The 16,901-nt window shown below is 37.5% G+C and overlaps 3 non-coding genes and 64 pseudogenes across 3 annotated transcripts; all 67 read left to right on the top strand.

The window, feature by feature from the left end:
* The first annotated feature begins 112 nt into the window (after window positions 1-112).
* Window positions 113-231, top strand: LOC148470015 (5S ribosomal RNA; annotated as a pseudogene).
* Window positions 232-346: 115 nt separating this feature from the next.
* On the top strand, window positions 347-465 carry LOC148470014 (5S ribosomal RNA; annotated as a pseudogene).
* A 115-nt stretch (window positions 466-580) lies between these two features.
* On the top strand, window positions 581-699 carry LOC148470013 (5S ribosomal RNA; annotated as a pseudogene).
* Window positions 700-815: 116 nt separating this feature from the next.
* Window positions 816-934, top strand: LOC148470012 (5S ribosomal RNA; annotated as a pseudogene).
* A 115-nt stretch (window positions 935-1,049) lies between these two features.
* On the top strand, window positions 1,050-1,168 carry LOC148470011 (5S ribosomal RNA; annotated as a pseudogene).
* Window positions 1,169-1,284: 116 nt separating this feature from the next.
* Window positions 1,285-1,403, top strand: LOC148470010 (5S ribosomal RNA; annotated as a pseudogene).
* A 116-nt stretch (window positions 1,404-1,519) lies between these two features.
* LOC148470009 (5S ribosomal RNA) lies at window positions 1,520-1,638 on the top strand. The gene has a single exon (XR_015873210.1). It is a non-coding gene; the product is annotated as a 5S ribosomal RNA (ribosomal RNA).
* Window positions 1,639-1,754: 116 nt separating this feature from the next.
* On the top strand, window positions 1,755-1,873 carry LOC148470008 (5S ribosomal RNA; annotated as a pseudogene).
* A 115-nt stretch (window positions 1,874-1,988) lies between these two features.
* Window positions 1,989-2,107, top strand: LOC148470007 (5S ribosomal RNA; annotated as a pseudogene).
* Window positions 2,108-2,223: 116 nt separating this feature from the next.
* Window positions 2,224-2,342, top strand: LOC148470006 (5S ribosomal RNA; annotated as a pseudogene).
* A 115-nt stretch (window positions 2,343-2,457) lies between these two features.
* LOC148470005 (5S ribosomal RNA) lies at window positions 2,458-2,576 on the top strand (annotated as a pseudogene).
* A 116-nt stretch (window positions 2,577-2,692) lies between these two features.
* On the top strand, window positions 2,693-2,811 carry LOC148470004 (5S ribosomal RNA; annotated as a pseudogene).
* Window positions 2,812-2,927: 116 nt separating this feature from the next.
* On the top strand, window positions 2,928-3,046 carry LOC148470003 (5S ribosomal RNA; annotated as a pseudogene).
* Window positions 3,047-3,161: 115 nt separating this feature from the next.
* LOC148470002 (5S ribosomal RNA) lies at window positions 3,162-3,280 on the top strand (annotated as a pseudogene).
* Window positions 3,281-3,396: 116 nt separating this feature from the next.
* On the top strand, window positions 3,397-3,515 carry LOC148470001 (5S ribosomal RNA; annotated as a pseudogene).
* Window positions 3,516-3,630: 115 nt separating this feature from the next.
* On the top strand, window positions 3,631-3,749 carry LOC148470000 (5S ribosomal RNA; annotated as a pseudogene).
* A 116-nt stretch (window positions 3,750-3,865) lies between these two features.
* On the top strand, window positions 3,866-3,984 carry LOC148469999 (5S ribosomal RNA; annotated as a pseudogene).
* Window positions 3,985-4,100: 116 nt separating this feature from the next.
* On the top strand, window positions 4,101-4,219 carry LOC148469998 (5S ribosomal RNA; annotated as a pseudogene).
* A 115-nt stretch (window positions 4,220-4,334) lies between these two features.
* Window positions 4,335-4,453, top strand: LOC148469997 (5S ribosomal RNA; annotated as a pseudogene).
* A 116-nt stretch (window positions 4,454-4,569) lies between these two features.
* LOC148469996 (5S ribosomal RNA) lies at window positions 4,570-4,688 on the top strand (annotated as a pseudogene).
* A 115-nt stretch (window positions 4,689-4,803) lies between these two features.
* LOC148469995 (5S ribosomal RNA) lies at window positions 4,804-4,922 on the top strand (annotated as a pseudogene).
* Window positions 4,923-5,038: 116 nt separating this feature from the next.
* LOC148469994 (5S ribosomal RNA) lies at window positions 5,039-5,157 on the top strand (annotated as a pseudogene).
* A 116-nt stretch (window positions 5,158-5,273) lies between these two features.
* Window positions 5,274-5,392, top strand: LOC148469993 (5S ribosomal RNA). Its single transcript, XR_015873892.1, has one exon. It is a non-coding gene; the product is annotated as a 5S ribosomal RNA (ribosomal RNA).
* A 115-nt stretch (window positions 5,393-5,507) lies between these two features.
* Window positions 5,508-5,626, top strand: LOC148469992 (5S ribosomal RNA; annotated as a pseudogene).
* Window positions 5,627-5,742: 116 nt separating this feature from the next.
* On the top strand, window positions 5,743-5,861 carry LOC148469991 (5S ribosomal RNA; annotated as a pseudogene).
* Window positions 5,862-5,977: 116 nt separating this feature from the next.
* On the top strand, window positions 5,978-6,096 carry LOC148469990 (5S ribosomal RNA; annotated as a pseudogene).
* Window positions 6,097-6,671: 575 nt separating this feature from the next.
* On the top strand, window positions 6,672-6,790 carry LOC148469989 (5S ribosomal RNA; annotated as a pseudogene).
* Window positions 6,791-6,906: 116 nt separating this feature from the next.
* On the top strand, window positions 6,907-7,025 carry LOC148469988 (5S ribosomal RNA; annotated as a pseudogene).
* Window positions 7,026-7,140: 115 nt separating this feature from the next.
* LOC148469987 (5S ribosomal RNA) lies at window positions 7,141-7,259 on the top strand (annotated as a pseudogene).
* Window positions 7,260-7,375: 116 nt separating this feature from the next.
* LOC148469986 (5S ribosomal RNA) lies at window positions 7,376-7,494 on the top strand (annotated as a pseudogene).
* A 115-nt stretch (window positions 7,495-7,609) lies between these two features.
* On the top strand, window positions 7,610-7,728 carry LOC148469985 (5S ribosomal RNA; annotated as a pseudogene).
* A 116-nt stretch (window positions 7,729-7,844) lies between these two features.
* On the top strand, window positions 7,845-7,963 carry LOC148469984 (5S ribosomal RNA; annotated as a pseudogene).
* A 117-nt stretch (window positions 7,964-8,080) lies between these two features.
* Window positions 8,081-8,199, top strand: LOC148469983 (5S ribosomal RNA; annotated as a pseudogene).
* A 116-nt stretch (window positions 8,200-8,315) lies between these two features.
* Window positions 8,316-8,434, top strand: LOC148469982 (5S ribosomal RNA; annotated as a pseudogene).
* A 116-nt stretch (window positions 8,435-8,550) lies between these two features.
* LOC148469981 (5S ribosomal RNA) lies at window positions 8,551-8,669 on the top strand (annotated as a pseudogene).
* Window positions 8,670-8,784: 115 nt separating this feature from the next.
* Window positions 8,785-8,904, top strand: LOC148469980 (5S ribosomal RNA; annotated as a pseudogene).
* Window positions 8,905-9,020: 116 nt separating this feature from the next.
* Window positions 9,021-9,139, top strand: LOC148469979 (5S ribosomal RNA; annotated as a pseudogene).
* Window positions 9,140-9,255: 116 nt separating this feature from the next.
* LOC148469978 (5S ribosomal RNA) lies at window positions 9,256-9,374 on the top strand (annotated as a pseudogene).
* A 116-nt stretch (window positions 9,375-9,490) lies between these two features.
* LOC148469977 (5S ribosomal RNA) lies at window positions 9,491-9,609 on the top strand (annotated as a pseudogene).
* Window positions 9,610-9,725: 116 nt separating this feature from the next.
* On the top strand, window positions 9,726-9,844 carry LOC148469976 (5S ribosomal RNA; annotated as a pseudogene).
* A 115-nt stretch (window positions 9,845-9,959) lies between these two features.
* LOC148469975 (5S ribosomal RNA) lies at window positions 9,960-10,078 on the top strand (annotated as a pseudogene).
* A 116-nt stretch (window positions 10,079-10,194) lies between these two features.
* On the top strand, window positions 10,195-10,313 carry LOC148469974 (5S ribosomal RNA; annotated as a pseudogene).
* Window positions 10,314-10,428: 115 nt separating this feature from the next.
* LOC148469973 (5S ribosomal RNA) lies at window positions 10,429-10,547 on the top strand (annotated as a pseudogene).
* A 116-nt stretch (window positions 10,548-10,663) lies between these two features.
* LOC148469972 (5S ribosomal RNA) lies at window positions 10,664-10,782 on the top strand (annotated as a pseudogene).
* A 116-nt stretch (window positions 10,783-10,898) lies between these two features.
* On the top strand, window positions 10,899-11,017 carry LOC148469971 (5S ribosomal RNA; annotated as a pseudogene).
* Window positions 11,018-11,133: 116 nt separating this feature from the next.
* On the top strand, window positions 11,134-11,252 carry LOC148469970 (5S ribosomal RNA; annotated as a pseudogene).
* Window positions 11,253-11,368: 116 nt separating this feature from the next.
* On the top strand, window positions 11,369-11,487 carry LOC148469969 (5S ribosomal RNA; annotated as a pseudogene).
* A 115-nt stretch (window positions 11,488-11,602) lies between these two features.
* On the top strand, window positions 11,603-11,721 carry LOC148469968 (5S ribosomal RNA; annotated as a pseudogene).
* Window positions 11,722-12,071: 350 nt separating this feature from the next.
* On the top strand, window positions 12,072-12,190 carry LOC148469967 (5S ribosomal RNA; annotated as a pseudogene).
* A 116-nt stretch (window positions 12,191-12,306) lies between these two features.
* Window positions 12,307-12,425, top strand: LOC148469966 (5S ribosomal RNA; annotated as a pseudogene).
* A 115-nt stretch (window positions 12,426-12,540) lies between these two features.
* LOC148469965 (5S ribosomal RNA) lies at window positions 12,541-12,659 on the top strand (annotated as a pseudogene).
* Window positions 12,660-12,775: 116 nt separating this feature from the next.
* On the top strand, window positions 12,776-12,894 carry LOC148469964 (5S ribosomal RNA; annotated as a pseudogene).
* A 116-nt stretch (window positions 12,895-13,010) lies between these two features.
* Window positions 13,011-13,129, top strand: LOC148469963 (5S ribosomal RNA; annotated as a pseudogene).
* Window positions 13,130-13,245: 116 nt separating this feature from the next.
* Window positions 13,246-13,364, top strand: LOC148469962 (5S ribosomal RNA; annotated as a pseudogene).
* Window positions 13,365-13,480: 116 nt separating this feature from the next.
* Window positions 13,481-13,599, top strand: LOC148469961 (5S ribosomal RNA; annotated as a pseudogene).
* Window positions 13,600-13,714: 115 nt separating this feature from the next.
* LOC148469960 (5S ribosomal RNA) lies at window positions 13,715-13,833 on the top strand (annotated as a pseudogene).
* Window positions 13,834-13,949: 116 nt separating this feature from the next.
* LOC148469959 (5S ribosomal RNA) lies at window positions 13,950-14,068 on the top strand (annotated as a pseudogene).
* Window positions 14,069-14,184: 116 nt separating this feature from the next.
* Window positions 14,185-14,303, top strand: LOC148469958 (5S ribosomal RNA; annotated as a pseudogene).
* Window positions 14,304-14,418: 115 nt separating this feature from the next.
* LOC148469957 (5S ribosomal RNA) lies at window positions 14,419-14,537 on the top strand (annotated as a pseudogene).
* A 116-nt stretch (window positions 14,538-14,653) lies between these two features.
* Window positions 14,654-14,772, top strand: LOC148469956 (5S ribosomal RNA; annotated as a pseudogene).
* Window positions 14,773-14,887: 115 nt separating this feature from the next.
* LOC148469955 (5S ribosomal RNA) lies at window positions 14,888-15,006 on the top strand (annotated as a pseudogene).
* Window positions 15,007-15,122: 116 nt separating this feature from the next.
* Window positions 15,123-15,241, top strand: LOC148469954 (5S ribosomal RNA; annotated as a pseudogene).
* Window positions 15,242-15,357: 116 nt separating this feature from the next.
* Window positions 15,358-15,476, top strand: LOC148469953 (5S ribosomal RNA). The gene has a single exon (XR_015873891.1). It is a non-coding gene; the product is annotated as a 5S ribosomal RNA (ribosomal RNA).
* A 115-nt stretch (window positions 15,477-15,591) lies between these two features.
* LOC148469952 (5S ribosomal RNA) lies at window positions 15,592-15,710 on the top strand (annotated as a pseudogene).
* A 116-nt stretch (window positions 15,711-15,826) lies between these two features.
* On the top strand, window positions 15,827-15,945 carry LOC148469951 (5S ribosomal RNA; annotated as a pseudogene).
* A 116-nt stretch (window positions 15,946-16,061) lies between these two features.
* Window positions 16,062-16,180, top strand: LOC148469950 (5S ribosomal RNA; annotated as a pseudogene).
* A 575-nt stretch (window positions 16,181-16,755) lies between these two features.
* On the top strand, window positions 16,756-16,874 carry LOC148469949 (5S ribosomal RNA; annotated as a pseudogene).
* Window positions 16,875-16,901: the final 27 nt, after the last annotated feature.

Here is a 16,901-nt window from a genome sequence, read left to right as displayed (position 1 = left end):
TATATAGCCATAAAATTCTTTTCTATTACATTTTACATTACATTTTTTCAACTTAGCAATGAATTTACTTGATTTAAGAAGTAAAAGAGGTCTAAAGTTAATATTTTTCAGCACCTATAGCCAAACCACACTGGACATGGCCAATGTCGTCTGATCTTGGAAGCTATGCAGTGTTGGGCATGGTTAGTACTTGGATGGGAACCCACCTGGGAATACCAGGTGCTGTAGGTAATTTTATACTGCCATAACATTCTTTTCTATTACATTTTACATTTCATTTTTCAACTAATCATTGAATTTACTTGAGTTAAGAAGTAAAAGAGGTCTAAAGTTAAGGTTTGTGAGCACTTACAGTCAAACCACAGAGGACATGCCCAATCTTGTCTGATCTTGGAAGCTATGCAGTGCTGGGCCTGGTTAGTACTTGGATGGGAGACCACCTGGGAATACCAGGTGCTGTAGGTAATTTTATACTGCCATAACATTCTTTTCTATTACATTTTACATTTAAATTTTCAACTTATCAATGAATTTACTTGAGTTAAGAAGTAATAGAGGTCTAAATGTAATGCTTTTGAGCACCTACAGCCAAACCACACTGGACATGCCCAATCTCATCTGATCTTGTAAGCTAAGCAGTGTTGGGCCTGGTTTGTACTTGGATGGGAAACCACCTGGGAATACCAGTTGCTGTAGGTAATTTTATACAGCCAAAACATTCTTTTCTATTACATTTTACATTTAATTTTTTCAACGTATCAATGAATTTACTTGAGTTAAGATGTAAAAGAGGTTTAAAGTTAATGTTTTTGAGCACCTACAGCCAAACCACGCTGGACTTGCCCAATCTCATCTGATCTTGGAAACTATGCAGTGTTTTGCCTGGTTAGTACTTGGATGGGAGACCACCTGGGAATACCAGGAGCTGTAGGTTATTTTATACTGCCATAACATTCTTTTCTATTATATTTTACATTTCATTTTTCAACTAATCATTGAATTTACTTGAGTTAAGAAGTAAAAGAGGTCTAAAGTTAATGTTTTTGAGCACCTACAGCCAAACCACACTGGACATGCCCAATCTCGTCTGAACTTGGAAGCTATGCAGTGTTGGTCCTGGTTAGTACTTGGATGGGAGACCACCTGGGAACACCAGGTGCTGTAGGTAATTTTATACTGCCATAACATTCTTTTCTATTACATTTTGCATTTAATTTTTTCAACTTATCAATGAATTTACTTGAGTTAAGAAGTAAAAGAGGTCTAAAGTTAATGTTTTTGAGCACCTACAGCCAAACCACACTGGTCATGCCCACTCTCGTCTGAACTTGGAAGCTATGCAGTGTTGGGTCCGGTTAGTACTTGGATGGGAGACCACCTGGGAATACCAGATGCTGTAGGTAATTTTATACTGCCAAAACATTCTTTTCTATTACATTTTACATTTAATTTTTTCAACTTATCAATGAATTTACTTGAGTTAAGAAGTAATAGAGGTCTAAAGTTAATGTATTTGAGCACCTACAGCCAAACCACACTGGACATGCCCAATCTCGTCTGATCTTGGAAGCTATGCAGTGTTGGGCCTGGTTAGTACTTGGATGGGAGACCACCTGGGAATACCAGGTGCTGTAGGTAATTTTATATAGCCATAACATTCTTTTCTATTACATTTTAAATTTAATTTTTTCAACTTATCAATGAATTTACTTGAGTTAAGAAGTAATAGAGGTCTAAAGTTAATGTTTTTGAGCACCTACAGCCAAACCACTCTGGATATGCCCAATCTCGTCTGATCTTGGAAGCTATGCAGTGTTGGACCTGGTTAGTACTTGGATGGGAGTCCACCTGGGAATACCAGGTGCTGTAGGTAATTTTATGCAGCCATAACATTCTTTTCTATTACATTTTACATTTAATTTTTTCAACTTATCAATGAATTTACTTGAGTTAAGAAGTAATAGATGTCTAATGTTAATGCTTTTAGCACCTACAGCCAAACCACACTGGACATGCCCAATCTCGTCTGATCTTGGAAGCTATGCAGTGTTGGGCCTGGTTAATACTTGGATGGGAGACCACCTGGGAATACCAGGTGCCGTAGGTAATTTTATATAGCCATAACATTCTTTTCTATTACATTTTACATTAAATTTTTTCAACTTAGCAATGAATTTACTTGATTTAAGAAGTAAAAGAGGTCTAAAGTTAATATTTTTCAGCACCTATAGCCAAACCACACTGGACATGGCCAATGTCGTCTGATCTTGGAAGCTATGCAGTGTTGGGCATGGTTAGTACTTGGATGGGAACCCACCTGGGAATACCAGGTGCTGTAGGTAATTTTATACTGCCATAACATTCTTTTCTATTACATTTTACATTTCATTTTTCAACTAATCATTGAATTTACTTGAGTTAAGAAGTAAAAGAGGTCTAAAGTTAAGGTTTGTGAGCACCTACAGTCAAACCACAGAGGACATGCCCAATCTTGTCTGATCTTGGAAGCTATGCAGAGCTGGGCCTGGTTAGTACTTGGATGGGAGACCACCTGGGAATAACAGGTGCTGTAGGTAATTTTATACTGCCATAACATTCTTTTCTATTACATTTTACATTTAATTTTTTCAACTTATCAATGAATTTACTTGAGTTAAGAAGTAAAATAGGTCTAAAGTTAATGTTTTTGAGCACCTACAGCCAAACCACACTGGACATGCCCAATCTCGTCTGATCTTGGAAGCTATGCAGTGTTGGGCCTGGTTAGTACTTGGATGGGAGACCACCTAGGAATCCCTGGTGCTGTAGGTCATTTTATACTGCCATAACAGTCTTTTCTATTACATTTTACATTTAATTTTTTCAACTTATCAATGAATTTACTTGAGTTAAGAAGTAAAAGAGGTCTAAAGTAAACGCTTTTGAGCACATACAGCCAAACCACACTGGACATGCCCAATCTCATCTGATCTTGGAAACTATGCAGTGTTGGGCCTGGTTAGTTCTTGGATGGGAGACCACCTGGGAATACCAGGAGCTGTAGGTAATTTTATACTGCCATAACATTCTTTTCTATTACATTTTACATTTCACTTTTCAACTAATCATTGAATTTACTTGAGTTAAGAAGTAAAAGAGGTCTAAAGTTAATGTTTTTGAGCACCTACAGCCAAACCACACTGGACATGCCCACTCTCGTCTGAACTTGGAAACTATGCAGTGTTGGGTCTGGTTAGTACTTGGATGGGAGACCACCTGGGAATACCAGGTGCTGTAGGTAATTTTATATAGCCATAACATTCTTTTCTATTACATTTTAAATTTAATTTTTTCAACTTATCAATGAATTTACTTGAGTTAAGAAGTAATAGATGTCTAAAGTTAATGTTTTTGAGCACCTACAGCCAAACCACACTGGATTTGCCCAATCTCGTCTGATCTTGGAAGCTATGCAGTGTTGGGCCTGGTTAGTACTTGGATGGGAGACCACCTGGGAATACCCGGTGCTGTAGGTAATTTTATGCAGCCATAACATTCTTTTCTATTACATTTTACATTTAATTTTTTCAACTTATCAATGAATTTACTTGAGTTAAGAAGTAATAGAGGTCTAATGTTAATGCTTTTAGCACCTACAGCCAAACCACACTGGACATGCCCACTCTCGTCTGAACTTGGAAGCTATGCAGTGTTGGGTCTGGTTAGTACTTGGATGGGAGACCACCTGGGAATACCAGGTGCTGTAGGTAATTTTATACTGCCATAACATTCTTTTCTATTACATTTTAGATTTAATTTTTTCAACTTATCAATGAATTTACTTGAGTTAAGAAGTAATAGAGGTCTAAAGTTAATGTATTTGAGCACCTACAGCCAAACCACACTGGACATGCCCAATCTCGTCTGATCTTGGAAGCTATGCAGTGTTGGGCCTGGTTAGTACTTGGATGGGAGACCACCTGGAAATACCAGGTGCTGTAGGTAATTTTATATAGCCATAACATTCTTTTCTATTACATTTTAAATTTAATTTTTTCAACTTATCAATGAATTTACTTGAGTTAAGAAGTAATAGAGGTCTAAAGTTAATGTTTTTGAGCACCTACAGCCAAACCACACTGGATATGCCCAATCTCGTCTGATCTTGGAAGCTATGCAGTGTTGGACCTGGTTATTACTTGGATGGGAGACCACCTGGGAATACCAGGTGCTGTAGGTAATTTTATGCAGCCATAACATTCTTTTCTATTACATTTTACATTTAATTTTTTCAACTTATCAATGAATTTACTTGAGTTAAGAAGTAATAGAGGTCTAATGTTAATGCTTTTAGCACCTACAGCCAAACCACACTGGACATGCCCAATCTCGTCTGATCTTGGAAGCTATGCAGTGTTGGGCCTGGTTAATACTTGGATGGGAGACCACCTGGGAATACCAGGTGCTGTAGGTAATTTTATATAGCCATAACATTCTTTTCTATTACATTTTACATTACATTTTTTCAACTTAGCAATGAATTTACTTGATTTAAGAAGTAAAAGAGGTCTAAAGTTAATATTTTTCAGCACCTATAGCCAAACCACACTGGACATGGCCAATGTCGTCTGATCTTGGAAGCTATGCAGTGTTGGGCATGGTTAGTACTTGGATGGGAACCCACCTGGGAATACCAGGTGCTGTAGGTAATTTTATACTGCCATAACATTCTTTTCTATTACATTTTACATTTCATTTTTCAACTGATCATTGAATTTACTTGAGTTAAGAAGTAAAAGAGGTCAGAAGTTAATGTTTTTGAGCACCTACAGCCAAACCACACTGGACATGCCCACTCTCGTCTGAACTTGGAAACTATGCAGTGTTGGGTCTGGTTAGTACTTGGATGGGAGACCACCTGGGAATACCAGGTGCTGTAGGTAATTTTATACTGCCATAACTTTCTTTTCTATTACATTTTAGATTTAATTTTTTCAACTTATCAATGAATTTACTTGAGTTAAGAAGTAATAGAGGTCTAAAGTTAATGTTTTTGAGCACCTGCAGCCAAACCACACTGGACATGCCCAATCTCATCTGATCTTGGAAGCTATGCAGTGTTGGGCCTGGTTAGTACTTGGATGGGAGACCACCTGGAAATACCAGGTGCTGTAGGTAATTTTATATAGCCATAACATTCTTTTCTATTACATTTTAAATTTAATTTTTTCAACTTATCAATGAATTTACTTGAGTTAAGAAGTAATAGATGTCTAAAGTTAATGTTTTTGAGCACCTACAGCCAAACCACACTGGATTTGCCCAATCTCGTCTGATCTTGGAAGCTATGCAGTGTTGGGCCTGGTTAGTACTTGGATGGGAGACCACCTGGGAATACCAGGTGCTGTAGGTAATTTTATGCAGCCATTACATTCTTTTCTATTACATTTTACATTTAATTTTTTCAACTTATCAATGAATTTACTTGAGTTAAGAAGTAATAGAGGTCTAATGTTAATGCTTTTAGCACCTACAGCCAAACCACACTGGACATGCCCACTCTCGTCTGAACTTGGAAGCTATGCAGTGTTGGGTCTGGTTAGTACTTGGATGGGAGACCACCTGGGAATACCAGGTGCTGTAGGTAATTTTATACTGCCATAACATTCTTTTCTATTACATTTTAGATTTAATTTTTTCAACTTATCAATGAATTTACTTGAGTTAAGAAGTAATAGAGGTCTAAAGTTAATATATTTGAGCACCTACAGCCAAACCACACTGGACATGCCCAATCTCGTCTGATCTTGGAAGCTATGCAGTGTTGGGCCTGGTTAGTACTTGGATGGGAGACCACCTGGAAATACCAGGTGCTGTAGGTAATTTTATATAGCCATAACATTCTTTTCTATTACATTTTAAATTTAATTTTTTCAACTTATCAATGAATTTACTTGAGTTAAGAAGTAATAGAGGTCTAAAGTTAATGTTTTTGAGCACCTACAGCCAAACCACACTGGATATGCCCAATCTCGTCTGATCTTGGAAGCTATGCAGTGTTGGACCTGGTTAGTACTTGGATGGGAGACCACCTGGGAATACCAGGTGCTGTAGGTAATTTTATATAGCCATAACATTCTTTTCTATTACATTTTACATTACATTTTTTCAACTTAGCAATGAATTTACTTGATTTAAGAAGTAAAAGAGGTCTAAAGTTAATATTTTTCAGCACCTATAGCCAAACCACACTGGACATGGCCAATGTCGTCTGATCTTGGAAGCTATGCAGTGTTGGGCATGGTTAGTACTTGGATGGGAACACACCTGGGAATACCAGGTGCTGTAGGTAATTTTATACTGCCATAACATTCTTTTCTATTACATTTTACATTTCATTTTTCAACTAATCATTGAATTTACTTGAGTTAAGAAGTAAAAGAGGTCTAAAGTTAAGGTTTGTGAGCACCTACAGTCAAACCACAGAGGACTTGTCTGATCTTGGAAGCTATGCAGAGCTGGGCCTGGTTAGTACTTGGATGGGAGACCACCTGGGAATAACAGGTGCTGTAGGTAATTTTATACTGCCATAACATTCTTTTCTATTACATTTTACATTTAATTTTTTCAACTTATCAATGAATTTACTTGAGTTAAGAAGTAAAAGAGGTCTAAAGTTAATGTTTTTGAGCACCTACAGCCAAACCACACTGGACATGCCCAATCTCGTCTGATCTTGGAAGTTATGCAGTGTTGGGCCTGGTTAGTACTTGGATGGGAGACCACCTAGGAATCCCTGGTGCTGTAGGTCATTTTATACTGCCATAACAGTCTTTTCTATTACATTTTACATTTAATTTTTTCAACTTATCAATGAATTTACTTGAGTTAAGAAGTAAAAGAGGTCTAAAGTAAACGCTTTTGAGCACATACAGCCAAACCACACTGGACATGCCCAATCTCATCTGATCTTGGAAACTATGCAGTGTTGGGCCTGGTTAGTACTTGGATGGGAGACCACCTGGGAATACCAGGAGCTGTAGGTAATTTTATACTGCCATAACATTCTTTTCTATTACATTTTACATTTCACTTTTCAACTAATCATTGAATTTACTTGAGTTAAGAAGTAAAAGAGGTCTAAAGTTAATGTTTTTGAGCACCTACAGCCAAACCACACTGGACATGCCCACTCTCGTCTGAACTTGGAAACTATGCATTGTTGGGTCTGGTTAGTACTTGGATGGGAGACCACCTGGGAATACCAGGTGCTGTAGGTAATTTTATGCAGCCATAACATTCTTTTCTATTACATTTTAGATTTAATTTTTTCAACTTATCAATGAATTTACTTGAGTTAAGAAGTAATAGAGGTCTAAAGTTAATGTTTTTGAGCACCTACAGCCAAACCACACTGGACATGCCCAATCTCATCTGATCTTGGAATCTATGCAGTGTTGGGCCTGGTTAGTACTTGGATGGGAGACCACCTGGAAATACCAGGTGCTGTAGGCAATTTTATGCAGCCATAACTTTCTTTTCTATTACATTTTACATTTAATTTTTTCAACTTATCAATGAATTTACTTGAGTTAAGAAGTAATAGAGGTCTAATGTTAATGCTTTTAGCACCTACAGCCAAACCACACTGGACATGCCCAATCTCGTCTGATATTGGAAGCTATGCAGTGTTGGGCCTGGTTAATACTTGGATGGGAGACCACCTGGGAATACCGGGTGCTGTAGGTAGTTTTATATAGCCATAAAATTCTTTTCTATTACATTTTACATTACATTTTTTCAACTTAGCAATGAATTTACTTGATTTAAGAAGTAAAAGAGGTCTAAAGTTAATATTTTTCAGCACCTATAGCCAAACCACACTGGACATGGCCAATGTCGTCTGATCTTGGAAGCTATGCAGTGTTGGGCATGGTTAGTACTTAGATGGGAAACTACCTGGGAATACCAGGTGCTGTAGGTAATTTTATACTGCCATAACATTCTTTTCTATTACATTTTACATATCATTTTTCAACTAATCATTGAATTTACTTGAGTTAAGAAGAAAAAAAGAGGTCTAAAGTTAAGGTTTGTGAGCACTTACAGTCAAACCACAGAGGACATGCCCAATCTTGTCTGATCTTGGAAGCTATGCAGTGCTGGGCCTGGTTAGTACTTGGATGGGAGACCACCTGGGAATACCAGGTGCTGTAGGTAATTTTATACTGCCATAACATTCTTTTCTATTACATTTTACATTTAAATTTTTCAACTTATCAATGAATTTACTTGAGTTAAGAAGTAATAGAGGTCTAAATTTAATGCTTTTGAGCACCTACAGCCAAACCACAGTGGACATGCCCAATCTCGTCTGATCTTGTAAGCTAAGCAGTGTTGGGCCTGGTTTGTACTTGGATGGGAGACCACCTGGGAATACCAGGTGCTGTAGGTAATTTTATACAGCCAAAACATTCTTTTCTATTACATTTTACATTTATTTTTTTCAACTTATCAATGAATTTACTTGAGTTAAGATGTAAAAGAGGTCTAAAGTTAATGTTTTTGAGCACCTACAGCCAAACCACGCTGGACTTGCCCAATCTCATCTGATCTTGGAAACTATGCAGTGTTTTGCCTGGTTAGTACTTGGATGGGAGACCACCTGGGAATACCAGGAGCTGTAGGTTATTTTATACTGCCATAACATTCTTTTCTATTATATTTTACATTTCATTTTTCAACTAATCATTGAATTTACTTGAGTTAAGAAGTAAAAGAGGCCTAAAGTTAATGTTTTTGAGCACCTACAGCCAAACCACACTGGACATGTCCAATCTCGTTTGATCTTGGAAGCTATGCAGTGTTGGGCCTGGTTAGTACTTGAATGGGAGACCACCTAGAAAATCCCTGGTGCTGTAGGTCATTTTATACTGCCATAACAGTTTTTTCTATTACATTTTACATTTAATTGTTTCAACTTATCAATGAATTTACTTGAGTTAAGAAGTAAAAGAGGTCTAAAGTTAACGCTTTTGAGCACATACAGCCAAACCACACTGGACAAGCCCAATCTCGTCTGATCTTGGAAGCTATGCAGTGTTGGGCCTGGTTAGTATTTGGACGGGAGACCACCTGGGAATACCAGGTGCTGTAGGTAATTTTATATTGCCATAACATTCTTTTCTATTACATTTTACATTACATTGTTTCAACTTATCAATTAATTTTCTTGAGTTAAGAAGTAAAAGAGGTCTAAAGTTAAGGTTTGTGAGCACCTACAGTCAAACAACAGAGGACATGCCCAATCTCGTCTGATCTTGGAAGCTATGCAGTGCTGGGCCTGGTTAGTACTTGGATGGGAGACCACCTGGGAATACCAGGTGCAATAGGTAATTTTATACTGCCATAACATTCTTTTCTATTACATTTTACATTAAATTTTTTCAACTTATCAATGAATTTACTTGAGTTAAGAAGTAAAAGAGGTCTAAAGTTAATGTTTTTGAGCACCTACAGCCAAACCACACTGGACATGCCCACTCTCGTCTAAACTTGGAAGCTATGCAGTGTTGGGTCTGGTTAGTACTTGGATGGGAGACCACCTGGGAATACCAGGTGCTGTAGGTAATTTTATACTGCCATAACATTCTTTTCTATTACATTTTAGATTTAATTTTTTCAACTTATCAATGAATTTACTTGAGTTAAGAAGTAATAGAGGTCTAAAGTTAATGTATTTGAGCACCTACAGCCAAACCACACTGGACATGCCCAATCTCGTCTGATCTTGGAAGCTATGCAGTGTTGGACCTGGTTAGTACTTGGATGGGAGACCACCTGGGAATACCAGGTGCTGAAGGTAATTTTATGCAGCCATAGCATTCTTTTCTATTACATTTTACATTTAATTTTTTCAACTTATCAATGATTTTACTTGAGTTAAGAAGTAATAGAGGTCTAATGTTAATGCTTTTAGCCCCTACAGCCAAACCACACTGGACATGCCCAATCTCGTCTGATCTTGTAAGCTAAGCAGTGTTGGGCCTGGTTTGTACTTGGATGGGAGACCACCTGGGAATACCAGGTGCTGTAGGTAATTTTATACAGCCAAAACATTCTTTTCTATTACATTTTACATTTAATTTTTTCAACTTATCAATGAATTTACTTGAGTTAAGATGTAAAAGAGGTCTAAAGTTAATGTTTTTGAGCACCTACAGCCAAACCACGCTGGACTTGCCCAATCTCATCTGATCTTGGAAACTATGCAGTGTTTTGCCTGGTTAGTACTTGGATGGGAGACCACCTGGGAATACCAGGAGCTGTAGGTTATTTTATACTGCCATAACATTCTTTTCTATTATATTTTACATTTCATTTTTCAACTAATCATTGAATTTACTTGAGTTAAGAAGTAAAAGAGGTCTAAAGTTAATGTTTTTGAGCACCTACAGCCAAACCACACTGGACATGCCCAATTTCGTCTGAAATTGGAAGCTATGCAGTGTTGGGCCTGGTTAGTACTTGGATGGGAGACCACTTGGGAACACCAGGTGCTGTAGGTAATTTTATACTGCCATAACATTCTTTTCTATTACATTTTGCATTTAATTTTTTCAACTTATCAATGAATTTACTTGAGTTAAGAAGTAAAAGAGGTCTAAAGTTAATGTTTTTGAGCACATACAGCCAAACCACACTGGACATGCCCAATCTTGTTTGATCTTGGAAGCTATGCAGTGTTGGGCCTGGTTAGTACTTGGATGGGAGACCGCCTAGGAATCCCTGGTGCTGTAGGTCAATTTATACTGCCATAACATTCTTTTCTATTACATTTTACATTTAATTTTTTCAACTTATCAATGAATTTACTTGAGTTAAGAAGTAAAAGAGGTCTAAAGTTAACGCTTTTGAGCACATACAGCCAAACCACACTAGACAAGCCCTATCTCGTCTGATCTTGGAAGCTATGCAGTGTTGGGCCTGGTTAGTATTTGGACGGGAGACCACCTGGAAATACCAGGTGCTGTAGGTAATTTTATATTGCCATAACATTCTTTTCTATTACATTTTACATTACATTGTTTCAACTTATCAATTAATTTTCTTGAGTTAAGAAGTAAAAGAGGTCTAAAGTTAAGGTTTGTGAGCACCTACAGTCAAACCACAGAGGACATGCCCAATCTTGTCTGATCTTGGAAGCTATGCAGTGCTGGGCCTGGTTAGTACTTGGATGGGAGACCACCTGGGAATACCAGGTGCAATAGGTAATTTTATACTGCCATAACATTCTTTTCTATTACATTTTACATTACATTTTTTCAACTTATCAATGAATTTACCTGAGTTAAGAAGTAAAAGAGGTCTAAAGTTAATGTTTTTGAGCACCTACAGCCAAACCACAGTGGACATGCCCACTCTCATCTGAACTTGGAAGCTATGCAGTGTTGGGTCTGGTTAGTACTTGGATGGGAGACCACCTGGGAATACCAGGTGCTGTAGGTAATTTTATACTGCCATAACATTCTTTTCTATTACATTTTAGATTTAATTTTTTCAACTTATCAATGAATTTACTTGAGTTAAGAAGTAATAGAGGTCTAATGTTAATGCTTTTAGCACCTACAGCCAAACCACACTGGACATGCCCAATCTCGTCTGATCTTGGAAGCTATGCAGTGTTGGGCCTGGTTAATACTTGGATGGGAGACCACCTGGGAATACCAGGTGCTGTAGGTAATTTTATATAGCCATAACATTCTTTTCTATTACATTTTACATTACATTTTTTCAACTTAGCAATGAATTTACTTGATTTAAGAAGTAAAAGAGGTCTAAAGTTAATGTTTTTCAGCACCTATAGCCAAACCACACTGGACATGGCCAATGTCGACTGATCTTGGAAGCTATGCAGTGTTGGGCATGGTTAGTACTTGGATGGGAACCCACCTGGGAATACCAGGTGCTGTAGGTAATTTTATACTGCCATAACATTCTTTTCTATTACATTTTACATTTCATTTTTCAACTAATCATTGAATTTACTTGAGTTAAGAAGTAAAAGAGGTCTAAAGTTAAGGTTTGTGAGCACCTACAGTCAAACCACAGAGGACATGCCCAATCTTGTCTGATCTTGGAAGCTATGCAGAGCTGGGCCTGGTTAGTACTTGGATGGGAGACCACCTGGGAATAACAGGTGCTGTAGGTAGTTTTATACTCCCTTAACATTCTTTTCTATTACATTTTACATTTAATTTTTTCAACTTATCAATAAATTTACTTGAGTTAAGATGTAAAAGAGGTCTAAAGTTTATGTTTTTGAGCACCTACAGCCAAACCACGCTGGACTTGCCCAATCTCATCTGATCTTGGAAACTATGCAGTGTTTGGCCTGGTTAGTACTTGGATGGGAGACCACCTGGGAATACCAGGAGCTGTAGGTAATTTTATACTGCCATAACATTCTTTTCTATTATATTTTACATTTCATTTTTCAACTAATCATTGAATTTACTTGAGTTAAGAAGTAAAAGAGGTCTAAAGTTAATGTTTTTGAGCACCTACAGCCAAACCACACTGGACATGCCCAATCTCGTCTGATCTTGGAAGCTATGCAGTGTTGGGCCTGGTTAGTACTTGGATGGGAGACCACCTAGGAATCCCTGGTGCTGTAGGTCATTTTATACTGCCATAACAGTCTTTTCTATTACATTTTACTTTTAATTTTTTCAACTTATCAATCAATTTACTTGAGTTTAGAAGTAAAAGTTGTCTAAAGTTAACGCTTTTGAGCACATACAGCCAAACCACACTGGACATGCCCAATCTCGTCTGATCTTGGAAGCTATGCAGTGTTGGGCCTGGTTAGTATTTGGACGGGAGACCACCTGGGAATACCAGGTGCTGTAGGTAATTTTATATTGCCATAACATTCTTTTCTATTACATTTTACATTACATTTTTTCAACTTATCAATTAATTTACTTGAGTTAAGAAGTAAAAGAGGTCTAAAGTTAAGGTTTGTGAGCACCTACAGTCAAACCACAGAGGACATGCCCAATCTCGTCTGATCTTGGAAGCTATGCAGTGCTGGGCCTGGTTAGTACTTGGATGGGAGACCACCTGGGAATACCAGGTGCAATAGGTAATTTTATACTGCCATAACATTCTTTTCTATTACATTTTACATTTAATTTTTTCAACTTATCATTGAATTTACTTGAGTTAAGAAGTAATAGAGGTCTAAATTTAATGCTTGTGAGCACCTACAGCCAAACCACACTGGACATGCCCAATCTCGTCTGATCTTGTAAGCTATGCAGTGTTGGGCCTGGTTTGTACTTGGATGGGAGACCACCTGGGAATACCAGGTGCTGTAGGTAATTTTATACAGCCAAAACAGTCTTTTATATTACATTTTACATTTAATTTTTTCAACTTATCAATGAATTTACTTGAGTTAAGAAGTAATAGAGGTCTAAAGTTAATGTTTTTGAGCACCTACAGCCAAACCACGCTGGACATGCCCAATCTCATCTGATCTTGGAAACTATGCAGTGTTGGGCCTGGTTAGTACTTGGATGGGAGACCACCTGGGAATACCAGGAGCTGTAGGTAATTTTATACTGCCATAACATTCTTTTCTTTTACATTTTACATTTCATTTTTAAAATAATCATTGAATTTACTTGAGTTAAGAAGTAAAAGAGGTCTAAAGTTAATGTTTTTGAGCACCTACAGCCAAACCACACTGGACATGCCCACTCTCGTCTGAACTTGGAAGCTATGCAGTGTTGGGTCTGGTTCGTACTTAGATGGGAGACCACCTGGGAATACCAGGTGCTGTAGGTAATTTTATACTGCCATAACATTCTTTTCTATTACATTTTAGATTTAATTTTTTCAACTTATCAATGAATTTACTTGAGTTAAGAAGTAATAGAGGTCTAAAGTTAATGTTTTTGAGCACCTGCAGCCAAACCACACTGGACATGCCCAATCTCGTCTGATCTTGGAAGCTATGCAGTGTTGGGCCTGGTTAGTACTTGGATGGGAGACCACCTGGAAATACCAGGTGCTGTAGGTAATTTTATATAGCCATAACATTCTTTTCTATTACATTTTAAATTAAATTTTTTCAACTTATCAATGAATTTACTTCAGTTAAGAAGTAATAGAGGTCTAAAGTTAATGTTTTTGAGCACCTACAGCCAAACCACACTGGATATGCCCAATCTCGTCTGATCTTGGAAGCTATGCAGTGTTGGACCTGGTTATTACTTGGATGGGAGACCACCTGGGAATACCAGGTGCTGTAGGTAATTTTATGCAGCCATAACATTCTTTTCTATTACATTTTACATTTAATTTTTTCAACTTATCAATGAATTTACTTGAGTTAAGAAGTAATAGAGGTCTAATGTTAATGCTTTTAGCACCTACAGCCAAACCACACTGGACATGCCCAATCTCGTCTGATCTTGGAAGCTATGCAGTGTTGGGCCTGGTTAATACTTGGATGGGAGACCACCTGGGAATACCAGGTGCTGTAGGTAATTTTATATAGCCATAACATTCTTTTCTATTACATTTTACATTACATTTTTTCAACTTAGCAATGAATTTACTTGATTTAAGAAGTAAAAGAGGTCTAAAGTTAATATTTTTCAGCACCTATAGCCAAACCACACTGGACATGGCCAATGTCGTCTGATCTTGGAAGCTATGCAGTGTTGGGCATGGTTAGTACTTGGATGGGAACCCACCTGGGAATACCAGGTGCTGTAGGTAATTTTATACTGCCATAACATTCTTTTCTATTACATTTTACATTTCATTTTTCAACTGATCATTGAATTTACTTGAGTTAAGAAGTAAAAGAGGTCAGAAGTTAATGTTTTTGAGCACCTACAGCCAAACCACACTGGACATGCCCACTCTCGTCTGAACTTGGAAACTATGCAGTGTTGGGTCTGGTTAGTACTTGGATGGGAGACCACCTGGGAATACCAGGTGCTGTAGGTAATTTTATACTGCCATAACTTTCTTTTCTATTACATTTTAGATTTAATTTTTTCAACTTATCAATGAATTTACTTGAGTTAAGAAGTAATAGAGGTCTAAAGTTAATGTTTTTGAGCACCTGCAGCCAAACCACACTGGACATGCCCAATCTCATCTGATCTTGGAAGCTATGCAGTGTTGGGCCTGGTTAGTACTTGGATGGGAGACCACCTGGAAATACCAGGTGCTGTAGGTAATTTTATATAGCCATAACATTCTTTTCTATTACATTTTAAATTTAATTTTTTCAACTTATCAATGAATTTACTTGAGTTAAGAAGTAATAGATGTCTAAAGTTAATGTTTTTGAGCACCTACAGCCAAACCACACTGGATTTGCCCAATCTCGTCTGATCTTGGAAGCTATGCAGTGTTGGGCCTGGTTAGTACTTGGATGGGAGACCACCTGGGAATACCAGGTGCTGTAGGTAATTTTATGCAGCCATTACATTCTTTTCTATTACATTTTACATTTAATTTTTTCAACTTATCAATGAATTTACTTGAGTTAAGAAGTAATAGAGGTCTAATGTTAATGCTTTTAGCACCTACAGCCAAACCACACTGGACATGCCCACTCTCGTCTGAACTTGGAAGCTATGCAGTGTTGGGTCTGGTTAGTACTTGGATGGGAGACCACCTGGGAATACCAGGTGCTGTAGGTAATTTTATACTGCCATAACATTCTTTTCTATTACATTTTAGATTTAATTTTTTCAACTTATCAATGAATTTACTTGAGTTAAGAAGTAATAGAGGTCTAAAGTTAATATATTTGAGCACCTACAGCCAAACCACACTGGACATGCCCAATCTCGTCTGATCTTGGAAGCTATGCAGTGTTGGGCCTGGTTAGTACTTGGATGGGAGACCACCTGGAAATACCAGGTGCTGTAGGTAATTTTATATAGCCATAACATTCTTTTCTATTACATTTTAAATTTAATTTTTTCAACTTATCAATGAATTTACTTGAGTTAAGAAGTAATAGAGGTCTAAAGTTAATGTTTTTGAGCACCTACAGCCAAACCACACTGGATATGCCCAATCTCGTCTGATCTTGGAAGCTATGCAGTGTTGGACCTGGTTAGTACTTGGATGGGAGACCACCTGGGAATACCAGGTGCTGTAGGTAATTTTATATAGCCATAACATTCTTTTCTATTACATTTTACATTACATTTTTTCAACTTAGCAATGAATTTACTTGATTTAAGAAGTAAAAGAGGTCTAAAGTTAATATTTTTCAGCACCTATAGCCAAACCACACTGGACATGGCCAATGTCGTCTGATCTTGGAAGCTATGCAGTGTTGGGCATGGTTAGTACTTGGATGGGAACACACCTGGGAATACCAGGTGCTGTAGGTAATTTTATACTGCCATAACATTCTTTTCTATTACATTTTACATTTCATTTTTCAACTAATCATTGAATTTACTTGAGTTAAGAAGTAAAAGAGGTCTAAAGTTAAGGTTTGTGAGCACCTACAGTCAAACCACAGAGGACTTGTCTGATCTTGGAAGCTATGCAGAGCTGGGCCTGGTTAGTACTTGGATGGGAGACCACCTGGGAATAACAGGTGCTGTAGGTAATTTTATACTGCCATAACATTCTTTTCTATTACATTTTACATTTAATTTTTTCAACTTATCAATGAATTTACTTGAGTTAAGAAGTAAAAGAGGTCTAAAGTTAATGTTTTTGAGCACCTACAGCCAAACCACACTGGACATGCCCAATCTCGTCTGATCTTGGAAGTTATGCAGTGTTGGGCCTGGTTAGTACTTGGATGGGAGACCACCTAGGAATCCCTGGTGCTGTAGGTCATTTTATACTGCCATAACAGTCTTTTC

This window comes from Taudactylus pleione, unplaced genomic scaffold (assembly GCF_031769625.1).
Source record: "Taudactylus pleione unplaced genomic scaffold, aTauple2 ptg000967l, whole genome shotgun sequence".
Lineage (NCBI taxonomy): Eukaryota > Metazoa > Chordata > Amphibia > Anura > Myobatrachidae > Taudactylus > Taudactylus pleione.
Note: the sequence above shows the minus strand (reverse complement) of the source record. Positions and strands in the feature narration are given on the sequence as shown.